At 37.5% G+C, this 12,772-nt stretch overlaps 1 long non-coding RNA gene across 4 annotated transcripts in view; it reads left to right on the top strand.

The window, feature by feature from the left end:
- LOC118018770 overlaps window positions 1-12,772 on the top strand; it is a 266,689-nt gene that overhangs the window by 44,380 nt on the left and 209,537 nt on the right. The window lies entirely within an intron of this gene.

The following is a 12,772-nucleotide window of genomic DNA, read 5'->3' on the forward strand; positions in this document are numbered from 1 at the left end:
TTCCTCTTCCTCCTTTCCCAGTTTGCCCTTCCTTCTACTTCATCTCATTATTATTATTATTACATATGATTTTAATTTCTATAGATAGATTATTCAATTTTCAGATGCCACCTCTGTCACTGTCTCCTCCAATGCAAATTGCTATTTCCTTTGGGCTTCTCTCACACATTTTCATACCGTTATAATGTAGTTGTTTTAATTTTTAACTTATAGATGATTGCATATCAGTTTCTTCTGCTAGATTTTGAGTTTCTTGAGCACAGAACCCACATCTTATTCACCATTGTGCCTCATGATGCCTAGCATAGTGGGATTGTGAGAGGAACTTAACATCAAAAAGGAACAAGACAAAAATTAGTAAAGGAAAAAAAATTGAGGAATGCATGAAAGACCTAGGGTCCCTTGTTACAAAAGAGAGAGAGTGTATGAGCATGGGTGGGAGGGTCAGAGGGAGATGGGGAGCTGAGTGTGGAGCCTGATGTGGGGATCCATCTCATGACCCTGAGATCCCGACCTGAGCTGAACCCAAGAGTTGGATACTTAACCTACTGCACCACTCAGGTGCCCTAGGCAATATACTTTAGTCTTGGGCTCATGCCTCTAGTCTTGAATTAAATTTAGAGGGGCGCTGGAGAAAATGTTGTTTAGTCCTGGAACTGATTACAGAAATACAGTTCCAAATTAGGTCCACCAGTAGATAGTACCAAGAAGAGGTGGGAGTTGACAAGAGTACACAAGAACTGGGCTATCAGGAGCAGGAAAAATTGTTTACCTCTAGTTTTTCTTAGAGTTTACAAAGTCTTTTTGATTGACTTATTCATATGGAAAGTGGGTGAGTCCTCACTTGTCCAGCTCTTATTTCTCAGATCACTTCAAACAAAGGCAGAATACTTAAAGTATTGATTATGATCAAGAGGTACAGGACTGGATGTCAGCCTCTGAATTGGGTACTATGCTTATTGGTTGTTTTCTCTGTTGTACACAACTACAAGGTTGTCTCACAGGCTTCCGCATCATCTTATTTAGAGTCAGGGTAATTTACTTTGTTGAGAGGAGAAAAGGGCCCCAAGTGGGGCGATTCCTTAGGTAGTTGGCTCCTTAGTAACTCCCTGGAATGACTCCTGCCTGGGCTTCTATTGCTGCTGATTTCCATGTGCTCCACTTCCATTTTTGATGATACAGAAAGTCCCGAAGAACATTTCACCCTCAATAGTGATAAGATTTATTTTTCTCTGAGCTTCTTTATGTGGTCAGCAAATAACTAGTTTATTTTGATCATGAAAATTTTATTTCTCCAACTATTGAGGCATTTATGCCAAAGAATTGAACTAGGACACTATTAGTATGGTGTACTTGTTAATGAAACAAGTGAATCTTTTTTTCAGTGCCTATAAATGTATGGTCCAAAGGAGAATCATGTCTTTTTGCTCTTCCACACTTAAAAAAAAATTCTTTGTATTCCTGGCACACCCTATAATGGCCTCTCCTTCGTAAGGATTTTTAATTCTAGTTTATTTTTTTGTCCCAAGTTTCTCATCACAGCTTCTTACAAGGAGCCTGGGTTTTCTTATGCAAATGGAGACTCTAGGACTTACCTCAAGCTCTTAAGATTTGCTGAACAGAATGAGACTAGTAGGTTCCACTGTGTTCTTCAAAATACCTGCTACCCATTAACAATGTTTCTGCTACTCGTGAAAGTACCTCTCCTTTCAACAGGAGATATATGGTTGGGATTTGGAGGAGGGAGGACAAAGAAGTGCCAAGATAATGGCACTCCCCATTCTGTAGCCTGTCTCCTTGCATGATTTAGAGTCACCTCTTCTGTATTCCTTGTTATTGTCTGGATTTCCACAGACATTTGCCAGGTTACCCTTCTGCTTCTTAGACCAGTCATGTTGGCTCTTTGTCTCAGTGATTATATTTGGATCTCACCTGTGTCTTACCTGTTGAAATTTCTGTTGTCAGCCAGCTTATGCTGAATCCTAACCAACTTCCAAATCTCTCTTATTCTAGAGGATGGCTCATGTTGGGAGTCAGTTCTTCCTCCTCATAGTCTAGTTTTCTTTCAAGTAACTCTTAAGCCTTGTTTAAAAATTAAAGATACGATACAGAACACTTTATCAGTACCTCTTGTTGAGTCTCATTTATATGATATTTCTCATTTTTATTCCTAACATTGAAGTAAACTTAATGAAGGAAGATCTATGCTTTGTCAGCCTTTGAATTCTCCTTCCCCTCTCCCTAGCTTCTATCCTAAACATTCATTTGTGATTTAAGTTAAATGATAAAAAAATTGTTCACTCCATTGTACAAATTATAGTTATAGAGCCCTTTATGGTAATATAGGAATTAAATGGTAAACACTCATTTGATATCTTAAATTTAGGAATTCATATTTTTCATCATAAGGAGAGAATAGAGTGGATATATGGAAGGACAAAAAGTAAGAGAAAATTTTGAGGTAAAGAGGAGAAGGGATATGCTAAGATTACATTATGAATACCATTCAAAATACCAGCTTTATGTATAAAAATGTTACATGAAACAAATTTGTAAGCATCTAACAGAACTAGTGACTCTTCAGTCTAAATACTGAATTAAGGTAAGTGCTTACCCAGTGGTATTATTTATACTTATCTAGAAGCTTAAGATCTTACTACTGGGTATCTTTTAAGGATTCTGGTCCAAGAAATAATAGACTTCTTACTAAATTGTTTTGTTAGGTTAATATCTATCAGAAAATATGTCCTGAACAAAGCAATGCTTAGGAATTAGCAACACTCTTCTCTTTATTTCTACCCTCTTCTTCTTTCTCTTTTCTTCTTGTGAACCTCTGGCCGTGAGAAGATCAAGTTAAGGGATGGATTGGGGAAATATATGCAGGGTAGATTCAGATAAAATCCAGATTTAATGAATATAATGAGAAATTGCAATGGCCTAACTTCCTTTGCCCTACAGTGAGATTCTATCAGGAATGAATGCTTTATTTCTTTTCATTTCTCATTCTGATGGCCTTATTCTTTCCTAACAATCTCATACCATTTTGAATCCTCCTAAATTTTTTGAAAAATAAGTAAGGTTTTGTAAAACAAAAACAATAGCAACAAACAAATGTGAAGAACTGAAATTACGTTTATAATAAATAGTCTGATTAGTAGGGAATCAAGTGGGTTGCATGCTTCTCTGGTCAATAGAATTTTTAGTATACATATAATTTATTGAAATAAAAATATAAAAAAAAACCACACTTTTTTTTTTAAGTTGGCTCTATGCCCAACATGGGGCTTGAACTCACGACCTCAAAATCAAGAGTTGTATGTTTTACCTACTGAGCCAGTCAGGAGCCCCTTGAAATAAAAATATCAGTATCTTCTACTTGGGCCATCCACTGGAAAAGGAAATAAATAAATTTTTAAAAGTACTTTTTGATAAAATTGTCTTTATGAAATTGGTTTTAAAATCTTGAAATTGGGATTATTTTCTACCATACGGTAGACTTTAAAGATTATTTTGGTAAAAGATACACCAAAAGAGACAATTCCTTGCAAAGCAAAACATGTTTAATCACTAACAAAAGACTCATTAATGATAATGATCATTAATGATAATGATAATGATAAATCAATAAATGTAGAAGAAGAATTATATCAGGAGAATAGCGATTGCCAAATATCAAACGATTTTATAGAGGAGATATGTTACTGCTGAGGCAGTCAGAATATCCTTTAAAGATATATAGAGGATCTATTCTATTAATTGTTTAAGATAGCTATTTGAAGTTACATTTAGAAAGACCAGTGACATTATCTTCATGTTAGTTTAATATGTAATATATATTAATAGATTGTAGATATATTATTATTCTCAAAAATTTATACTCAACTCTTTTTTAAAAAGAAGAGCAATAAGGTTATCAAAATAGAAGTATAACCTAAAAGAAAATTTAGAATAAATACATATACCCCAAATCTAGGTTCCTCACTGCACTTAGGAAAAAAAATCTAACTGCTTTAAAATGACTTGCAAAACCTTGCAATGGCTAACTCCTGCCTGATTTCCTACCATCATATCATGTTATTTTTTTTCCTTCACACACCACATTTTTGGCACCCTGTCCACTTTTCAGTTCCCCAAACCCTCCCCATTTTCCTGACCTCAAGGTCTTAAATCCAATGTGCCTTATGTGATATTCTTCCAGGAATGCTCCTCCTTCCTTTTTTATTGGGAAACTCCATATCCTCCAAGGGCTAGTGTCATCTTAAGTGTTTCTTTTTTTTGCAACAAGGCCTTCTCTGTCCATGCTCACATTGTCCCCTTGCTCCAATATCCAAGAATCTGTGATTCTTATGATAAATTGTGGTCAGTCATTAATAAATACAAGAAGACACAAGGGCCCTCAAAATATATAGTCCTTATTTATAGTCCAAATAATGAGCTCAACAAATATTTTGACTATTTATTAAATTTCAGTACAGATTTTAAAATAATTTTGATTCATGAATGATTCTCAAACTTAATGTAATGAGATGTATTTTCATAGAGACCATGTTACATTTTATCATATAAAGTTTCTGTGAGAGATGGACTTTTGTTAACTTGACAAAACTATAAAACAGATGGATTAAAAGATAAAATTTTTTGGTGGTTCTTTTTCAAGTTTCTATGCTTTTGGTTAGATGTCTGGAAAAGGGGCAGGTAGATGATTATTTTTATTTCAATCATAATAATGTATGCTTCCAGGAATTTCAGAGCTAAATTTAAGGCCAACCATAATATCAGTACTCACCATTCATTCAACAAGTATTTAGTGAGCATCTTTCATGTGCCAATGAGAAGCTGGCCAAATCTCTGAAAATCAGTTCACTCATTAATCAATTCATCTACCCAATTTACTAAGTTCAGTCAAATCACCAAGTTCAATAATTATTGATAATTGTTTCCTAGCAGCTTTTTATCTATGGAATTGTCAGTGAACTCTCTACACTATAATTTTCTACATTAGAATTGGGCAAACTATCTATATTTGTTCAGCTTTACTGCTATGCCTTGTCCTTTATTACATCTTTTCTCTTTATACCCTATTTTTAAAATGTATTTTTTTATTAATATCATCTTAGATTTTATTTTCATCATTCACACTTTAAGAAAGCCAGTATAAACTTGATATAGTAAGAACACCCTCTTCTTTCATTTGAGTCATTGGTAAGCATATTAGTGGTTGTTTGACATCAGGCCTGACTTCTATGGAATGGTTCTCGGAAATGCTTTCCAGGAAGATTTAAATCATTGTTATCAGCTCTGTCATATAAGCCTTTATTGCTTTGTGTAGCCACCTACAGATAGAGTAGTGAAAACAGTGTTCTTGAATTTGGGATTACAACCTCCCAGAAAGCTTTAAAGGAGACTGTTGAAGAGGAGATTGAGGTAGATTAAGCATTTTCTATGTATTTTGCAATTATTAAAGCTTTCATTCATCCCTCACCCTTGTCAGGGAGCTAGCGTTTTCTTCAGTGAGTAGATAAGGAAACGAAAGTTTGAGGATATTAAAGAATTTGCTCACCTTTCCCCCTGTAGTTCTTTACACTTTGCCATTTTGCATGTGCCAGAAATAGCAAGAAATATTCAAAAATAGTACTCCGATTGTTCAATGCAGAAATAAATTGCTTTGAGATTTTATTTTAAAACATGGTTGGCTGATTTTATTTATTTTATTTTTTTTTAAATTTTATTTTATTATGTTATGTTAGTCACCATACAGTACATTATTAGTTTTTAATGTAGTGTTCCATGATTCATTGTTTGTGTACACCACCCAGTGCTCCATGCAATATGTGCCCTCCTTAATACCCATCACTGGGCTAACCCATCCCTCCACCTCCCTCCCCTCTAAAACCGTGTTTGTTTCTTGGAGTCCGTAGTCTCTCATGGTTTGTCTTCCCCTCCAATTTCCCCTCCTTCATTTTTCCCTTCCTTCTCCTAATGTCCTCCATGCTATTCCTCATGTTCCACAAATAAGTGAAACCATATGATAATTGACTTTCTCTGCTTGACTTATTTCACTTAGCATAATCTCCTCCATTCCCATCCATGTCGATGCCAAAGTTGGGTATTCATCCTTTCTGATGGCTGAGTAATATTCCATTGTATATATGGATCACATCTTCTTTATCCACTCATCTGTTGAAGGGCATCTCAGCTCTTTCCACAGTTTAGCTATTGTGGACATTGCTGCTATGAACATTGGGGTGCATATGGCCCTTCTTTTCACTACATCTGTGTCTTTGGGGTAAATACCCAGTAGTGCAATTGCTGGGTCATAGGGTAGCTCTATTTTTAATTTTTTGAGGTACCTCCACACTGTATTCCAAAGTGACTGTACCAACTTGCATTCCCACCAACAGTGTAAGAGGGTTCCCCTTTCTCCACAACCTCTCCAACATTTGTTGTTTCTTCCCTTATCAATTTTTGCCATTCTAACTGGTGTAAGGTGGTACCTCAATGTGGTTTTGATTTGAATTTCTCTGATGGCTAATGATGAACATTTTTTCATGTGTCAGTCATTTGTATGTCTTCTTTTGAGAAGTGTCTGTTCATGTCTTCTGCCCATTTTTTGACTTGATTATTTGTTTTTTTGGGTGTTGAGTTTGAAAAGTTCTTTATAGATCTTGGATATCAGCCCTTTGTAGTGTCTTTGCAAATATCTTCTCCCATTCTGTGGGTTGCCTCTTTGTTTTATTGACTGTTTCCTTTGCTGTGCAGAGCTTTTTATCTCGATGAAGTCCCAAAAGTTCATTTTTGCTTTTGTTTCACTTGCCTTTGAAGATGTATCTTGAAAGAAGTTGCTTGTGGCCAGTGTCAAAGAGGTTACTGCCTATGTTCTCCTCTAGGATTTTGATAGATTCCTGTCTCACCTTGAGGTCTTTCATCCATTTTGAATTTATCTTTGTGTATGGTGTTAGAGAATGCTTGAGTTTCATTCTTCTGTATATAGCTGTCCAATTTTCCCAGCAGCATTTATTGAAGGGACTGTCTTTTTTCCATTGCATGTTTTTTCCTGCTTTGTCAAAGATTATTTGATCATTGAGTTGAGGGTCCATATTTGGGTTCTCTATTCTGTTCCATTGGTCTATGTGTCTGTTTTTGTGCCAGTGTCTTGGTGATCACTGCTTTGTAATATAGCTTGGAATCAGGCAATGTGATGCCCCCAGCTTTGTCTTTCTTTTCAACATTTCCTTGGCGATTTGGAGTCTTTTCTGATTCCATACAAATTTTAGGATTGTTTGTTCCAGCACTTTGAAAAATGTCATTGGAATTTTGATTGGGATAATGTTGAAGGTATAGATTGCTCTGGGCAACATAGACATTTTAACAATGTTTACTTTTCCAATCCATGAGCATGGAATGTTTTCCATCTTTTTGTGTCTTCTTCAATTTCTTTCATGAGTGTTGTGTAGTTCCTAGAATACAAATCCTTTACCTCTTTGGTTAGGTTTATTCCAAGGTATCTTATACTTTTTGGTGCTATTGTAAATGGAATCATTTCTCTAATTTCTTTCTGCCGTTACATTGTTAGTGTATAAGAAAGCAACTGATATCTGTGCATTGATTTTGTATCCTGCCGCATTACTGAACTGCTGTATGAGTTCTAGTAATTTGGGGGTGCAGTCTTTGGGTTTTCCACATAAAGTATCATGTCATCTACAAAGAGAGAGAGTTTGACTTCTTCTTTGCCAGTTTGAATACATTTTATTTCTTTTTGCTGTCTGATTGCTGTTGCTAGGACTTCTAGTACTATATTGAACAATAGTGGTGAGAGTGGGCATCCTTTTCGCATTCCTGATCTTAAGGGAAAGGCTCTCAGCTTTTCCCCATTGAGGATGATATTTGCTGTGGGTTTTTCATAGATGGATTTTATGAACTTGAGGAATATACCCTCTATCCCTACACTCTGAAGAGTTTTAATCAGAAAAGGATGCTGTATTTTGTCAAATGCTTTTTCTGCATCAATTAAGAGGACCATATGGTTCTTCTCTCTCCTCTAATTAATGTGTTCTATCACATTGATTGATTTGTGAATGTTGAACCACCCTTGCATCCCAAGGATAAATCCCACTTGGTTGTGGTGGATGATCCTTTTAATGAACTGTTAGATCCTTTTAGCTAGGATTTTGTTAAGAATTTTGGAATCCATATTCATCAGGGATATCAGTCTGAAATTCTCCTTTTTGATGGGGTCTTTGCCTAGTTTGAGGATCAAGGTAATGCTGGCCTCATAGAATGAATCTGGAAGCTTTCCTTCTGTTTCTGTTTTTTGAAACAGCTTCAGGAGAATAGGTATTATTTCTTCTTTGGATGTTTGATAGAATTCCTCAGGGAATCCATCAGGCCTTGGACTCTTGTTTTTTGGGAGGTTTTTGATCACTGCTTCAATCTTGTTACTGGTTATTGGCCTATTCAGGTTGTTAATTTCTTCCTGTTTCAGTCTTGGTGGTTTATAGATTTCCAGGAAGGCATCCATTTCTTCCAGGTTGCTTAATTTATTGGCATATAGTTGTTGATAATAATTTCTAATAATTGTTTCTATTTCCTTGGTGTTAGTCGTGATCTCTCCCCTTTCATTCATAATTTTATTAATTTGGGTCATTTCTCTTTTCTTTTGGATAAGTCTGGCCAGTGGTTTATCGATCTTATCAATTCTTTCAGTGAACCAGCTTCTAGCTTTGTTGATCTGATCTACTGTATTTCTGGTTTCTAATTCATTGATCTCTGCTTTAATCTTAATTATTTCTCTTCTAATGCGTGGCTTAGGCATCATTTGTTGCTTTTTCTCCAGTGCTTTAAGGTGTAAATTCAGTTGGTGAATTCGGGATTTTTCTATTTTTTGAGTGAGGCTTGGATGGCTATGTATTTCCCCCTTAGGACTGCCTTTGCAGTATCCCATAGGTTTTGGACTGATGTGTTTTCATTCTCATTGGTTTCCATGAATTGTTTAAGTTCTTCTTTGATTTCCTGGTTGACCCAAACATTCTTAAGCAGAGTGGTCTTTAGCTTTCAAGTGTTTGAATTTCTTCCAAATTTTTTCTTGTGATTGAGTCCCAGTTTTAAAGCATTATAGTCTGAGAATATGCAGGGAATAATCTCAATCTTTTGGTATTGGTTGAGACCTGATTTGTGACCCAGTATGTGGTCTATTCTGGAGAAAGTTCCATGTGTCCTTGAGAAGAATGAGTATTCTGTTGTTTTAGGGTGGAATGTTCTGTATATACCTATGAGGTCCATCTGGTCCAATGTATCATTCAAAGCTCTTGTTTCTTTGTTGCTTTTCTCCTTAGATGATCTGTCAATTGCTGAGAGTGGAGTATTGAGGTCTCCTACAATTAATGTATTATTATCAATATGACTCTCTATTTTGGTTAACAGTTGGCTTATGTAGTTGGCTGCTCCCATGTTGGTGGCATACATATTTACAATTGTTCGATCTTCTTGTTGGATAGACCCTTTAAGAATGATATAGTGTCCTTCTGTGTCTCTAACTACAGTCTTAAACTTAAAATCTAGTTTGTCTCATATGAGAATTGCTACCCCAGCTTTCTTGTGAGGTCCGTTGGCATGGAAGATGGATCTCCATCCCTTCACTTTCAGTCTGGATGTATCTTTAGGTTCAAAATGAGTCTCTTGTAGACAGCATATGGGTGGGTCCTGTCTTTTTATCCAATCTGCAACCCTGTGCCATTTTATGGGAGCATTTAGGCCATTCATATTGAGAATGATTATTGAAAGATACTAATTTATTGTCAACATGTTGCCTGTTTCTATAGATTATCTCTGTAAATTTCTGTTCTATATCACTACTGGGGTCTTTCTCCTTTTATGAAACCCCCCTTAATATTTCTTGCAGAGCTGGCTTAGTGGTCACATATTCTTTCAGTTTCTGCTGGTCCTAGAAGCTCTTCATCTCTCCATCCATTCTAAATGAAAGCCTTGCCGGATAAAGTATTCTTGGCTGCATGTTCTTCTCATTTAGTATCCTGAATATGTCTTGCCAGGCCTTTCTGGCTTGCCAGGTCTCTGTGGATAGGTCTGACGTTATTCTGATGTTCCTCCCTCTGTACATAAGGAATCTCTTCCCTCTCTCTAACTGCCCTTAAGATGGTTTCCTTGGTTCTAAGGTTTGTGCATTTTACTACTAAATGCCGGGGCACTGGTCTGTTCTCTTTGATCTTGGGAGGGGTCCTCTGTACCTCTAGGACATGAATGTTTGTTTCATTCCCCAGATTAGGGAAGTTCTCAGCTATGATTTGCTCAAATATATCTTCTAGTCCTCTCTCTCTCTCTCTCCACCCCCTCAGGGATCCCAATAATTCTGACATTGGAACTTTTCATTGTGTCACTTACTTCTCTAATTCTGTTTTCATGGATTTTAAGCTGTTTCTCCCATGCCTCCTCTTTTTCTTTCTTTTCTATCAGTTTGTCTTCTAGATCACTAATTCGTTCTTCTCTCCTGTTTACCCTAGCTGTTAGAGTATCTAGATTAGTTTGGATCTCATTGATAGCATTTTTAAGTTCTGCCAGTTCAGCTCTCATTTCTGCCCTTAGGGACTCTATGTTGCCATTAATCGATTTCTCCATTCTAGCTATCGTCTTCATAACTGTTACCCTGAAGTCTATTTCTGACATCTTGCTTATATCCATATGTATTTGTAAATCTGTGGCAGTCTCTGAGTCTTTCCTATTTTGAGGGTTCCTCCTCTTAGTCATTCTGTTGAGGGGTGGTTGAGGGAATGTACAGAGTCGAAATTATTGACCACAACCCAAGCAAGATGCACCTGTTTTATAGGGACCTTAGGGTTGTAGGCCTCTTGTTCTCCCAGCCTGTCTTCTGGGGGAGGGGCCTGCCACACTGTTACTCAACCCCTGTTTGGGCAGAGTTGCCCTGCCTCCTGTGAGGGGGGGAATAGGCTCAGTGAAAACTGGTTATTTGGCACTTTTGTTCTCTGGCAGCTTTCCGTGTCTCATCTGAGAGTCCAAGCAGAAGAGAACATTTCCAACCCTCTGCCTCAGAACAGAGAGATCACAGTCTGTCCTTCAGTGAGCTCTCCAGGCCACACTGTCTCCATTTCTGTCTGTACTGCTAAAACTGCAGCGTCCTGGGTTGTGTGCCCCATGGCAGCACTCCCAGCCCTCGCTTCCAGGTCCAGGCACGTCTCTGCCCTTTGTTCTTCTAAAACCACCAGCTGCCCCCAGTTCACATGCGCACCCCCACAGCTCCAGGTTTCAACTGGGGGTCTGCCCTAAAGTCCTTTCCCTGCTGCTACCAGTCTGTGAGTCTGTGCCTGGTCCCCAGCATGGGAGGCTTTTGTGCTCCGGTGGTGCAGGATCCCGAAGGCTCCCTCCCCCTTCTGTTTATCTTCCAATATTTGCCCGCGGATTCACGGCTTCCCATTCACACCTCGAAACCAACCATGGGTGATATTCTGTTTGTAGAGATCCAGATATATCTTCTTACATCTCAGTCTGATTTTGTGAGTGTTCAGAGTGGTCTGGTAGATATCCAGCTCAATTCAGGGGACCAGTTGGAATAGAGTCCCCTACTCTTCCACCATTTTTGCCCCTCCCTGATTTTATTTTCTTAAGAAGGTAAATTTCTTAAGAAGGTAAAAGGTATTGGGGAGAAAAATTTTTTCTTCACCATTTAAGATTCTTCTGGCTGGTCAAAGAATTAAATTGACATAGGACAGAGTAACAGGAGAAAAACGAAAGTTTAATAACATGTATACCTCCTGTATACATGGGAGAAGACCCGGGAAAACTGAGTAACTCCCTGAAATGGAAAAAGCCATCACCTTAAATACTGTCTCCAGCTAACAAAAGAAAATGTTGGGGCAGAGGGAGAGCCCAGTTGTGGGAGGTTACCTGAAAAAGCATAGCAAACAAGGGGAAGTTGTTATGCAGAATTTAAGTCATTGGCTTTTCCACTGATCTCAGCTCCTAGAGATTGAATCATTCCCTTCTTTTTGGTATCGCCAGGGAGACACCTTACAAATGGCAATTTCCCTTGTAAATGTAAATGTTTCTTACAAAAGGGTAATTTCTACTCAGTTTTCAGGGCTTCCCTTGTGTCTGCAGTCTCTTAAAGATAACCAACTTAAAATAATCGATGTACCATAGAGTCATATCTTGGGGTGGCAAAGTTAGCTCCCCTACAAAGGTAAGAGGTGAAAGGAAAACAGGTTTTTGGGTTAGGGATGTATTTGTTTTCTATTGTTGGCATAGCAAATTACTACCAACTTAGTAGTTTAAAACAACCCCATGTATTATCTCACAGTTCTGAAGGTCAGAAGTTCTGGTTGGTTCAGCTAGGTTCTCTGCTTTGGGTCTAACAAGGCCAAAATAAAAATATCAGCCCTTGAGAAATGATAATTATGTGATGCAACAGAGTATTAGCTAAAGCTACAATGGCAATCATATTGCAGTATAAAGGTGTCAAATCAATATGTTGTACACAAATTTGCACAATGTTATATGTCAGTTGTATCTTAATAATGGAAAAAAGATGCCAACTTCAGGATTCCTAGATGGAGGCTTTGGGAAGGATCCACTTGCAGGCTCATTCATGTTGTTGGCAGAATTCAATTCCTGTGGTGATAGGACTGAGATTCCTGTTTTCTTGGTTGCTGTCAGCTGAGTGCTGCCCTTAGATGCAAAAGAACCTTCTCTTCTCTTCTCTTCTCTTCTCTTCTCTTCTCTTCTCTTCTCTTCTCTTCTCTTCTCT

This window comes from Mirounga leonina, unplaced genomic scaffold (assembly GCF_011800145.1).
Source record: "Mirounga leonina isolate KUSES-001 unplaced genomic scaffold, KU_Mleo_1.0 Mir_172, whole genome shotgun sequence".
Classification (NCBI taxonomy): domain Eukaryota; kingdom Metazoa; phylum Chordata; class Mammalia; order Carnivora; family Phocidae; genus Mirounga; species Mirounga leonina.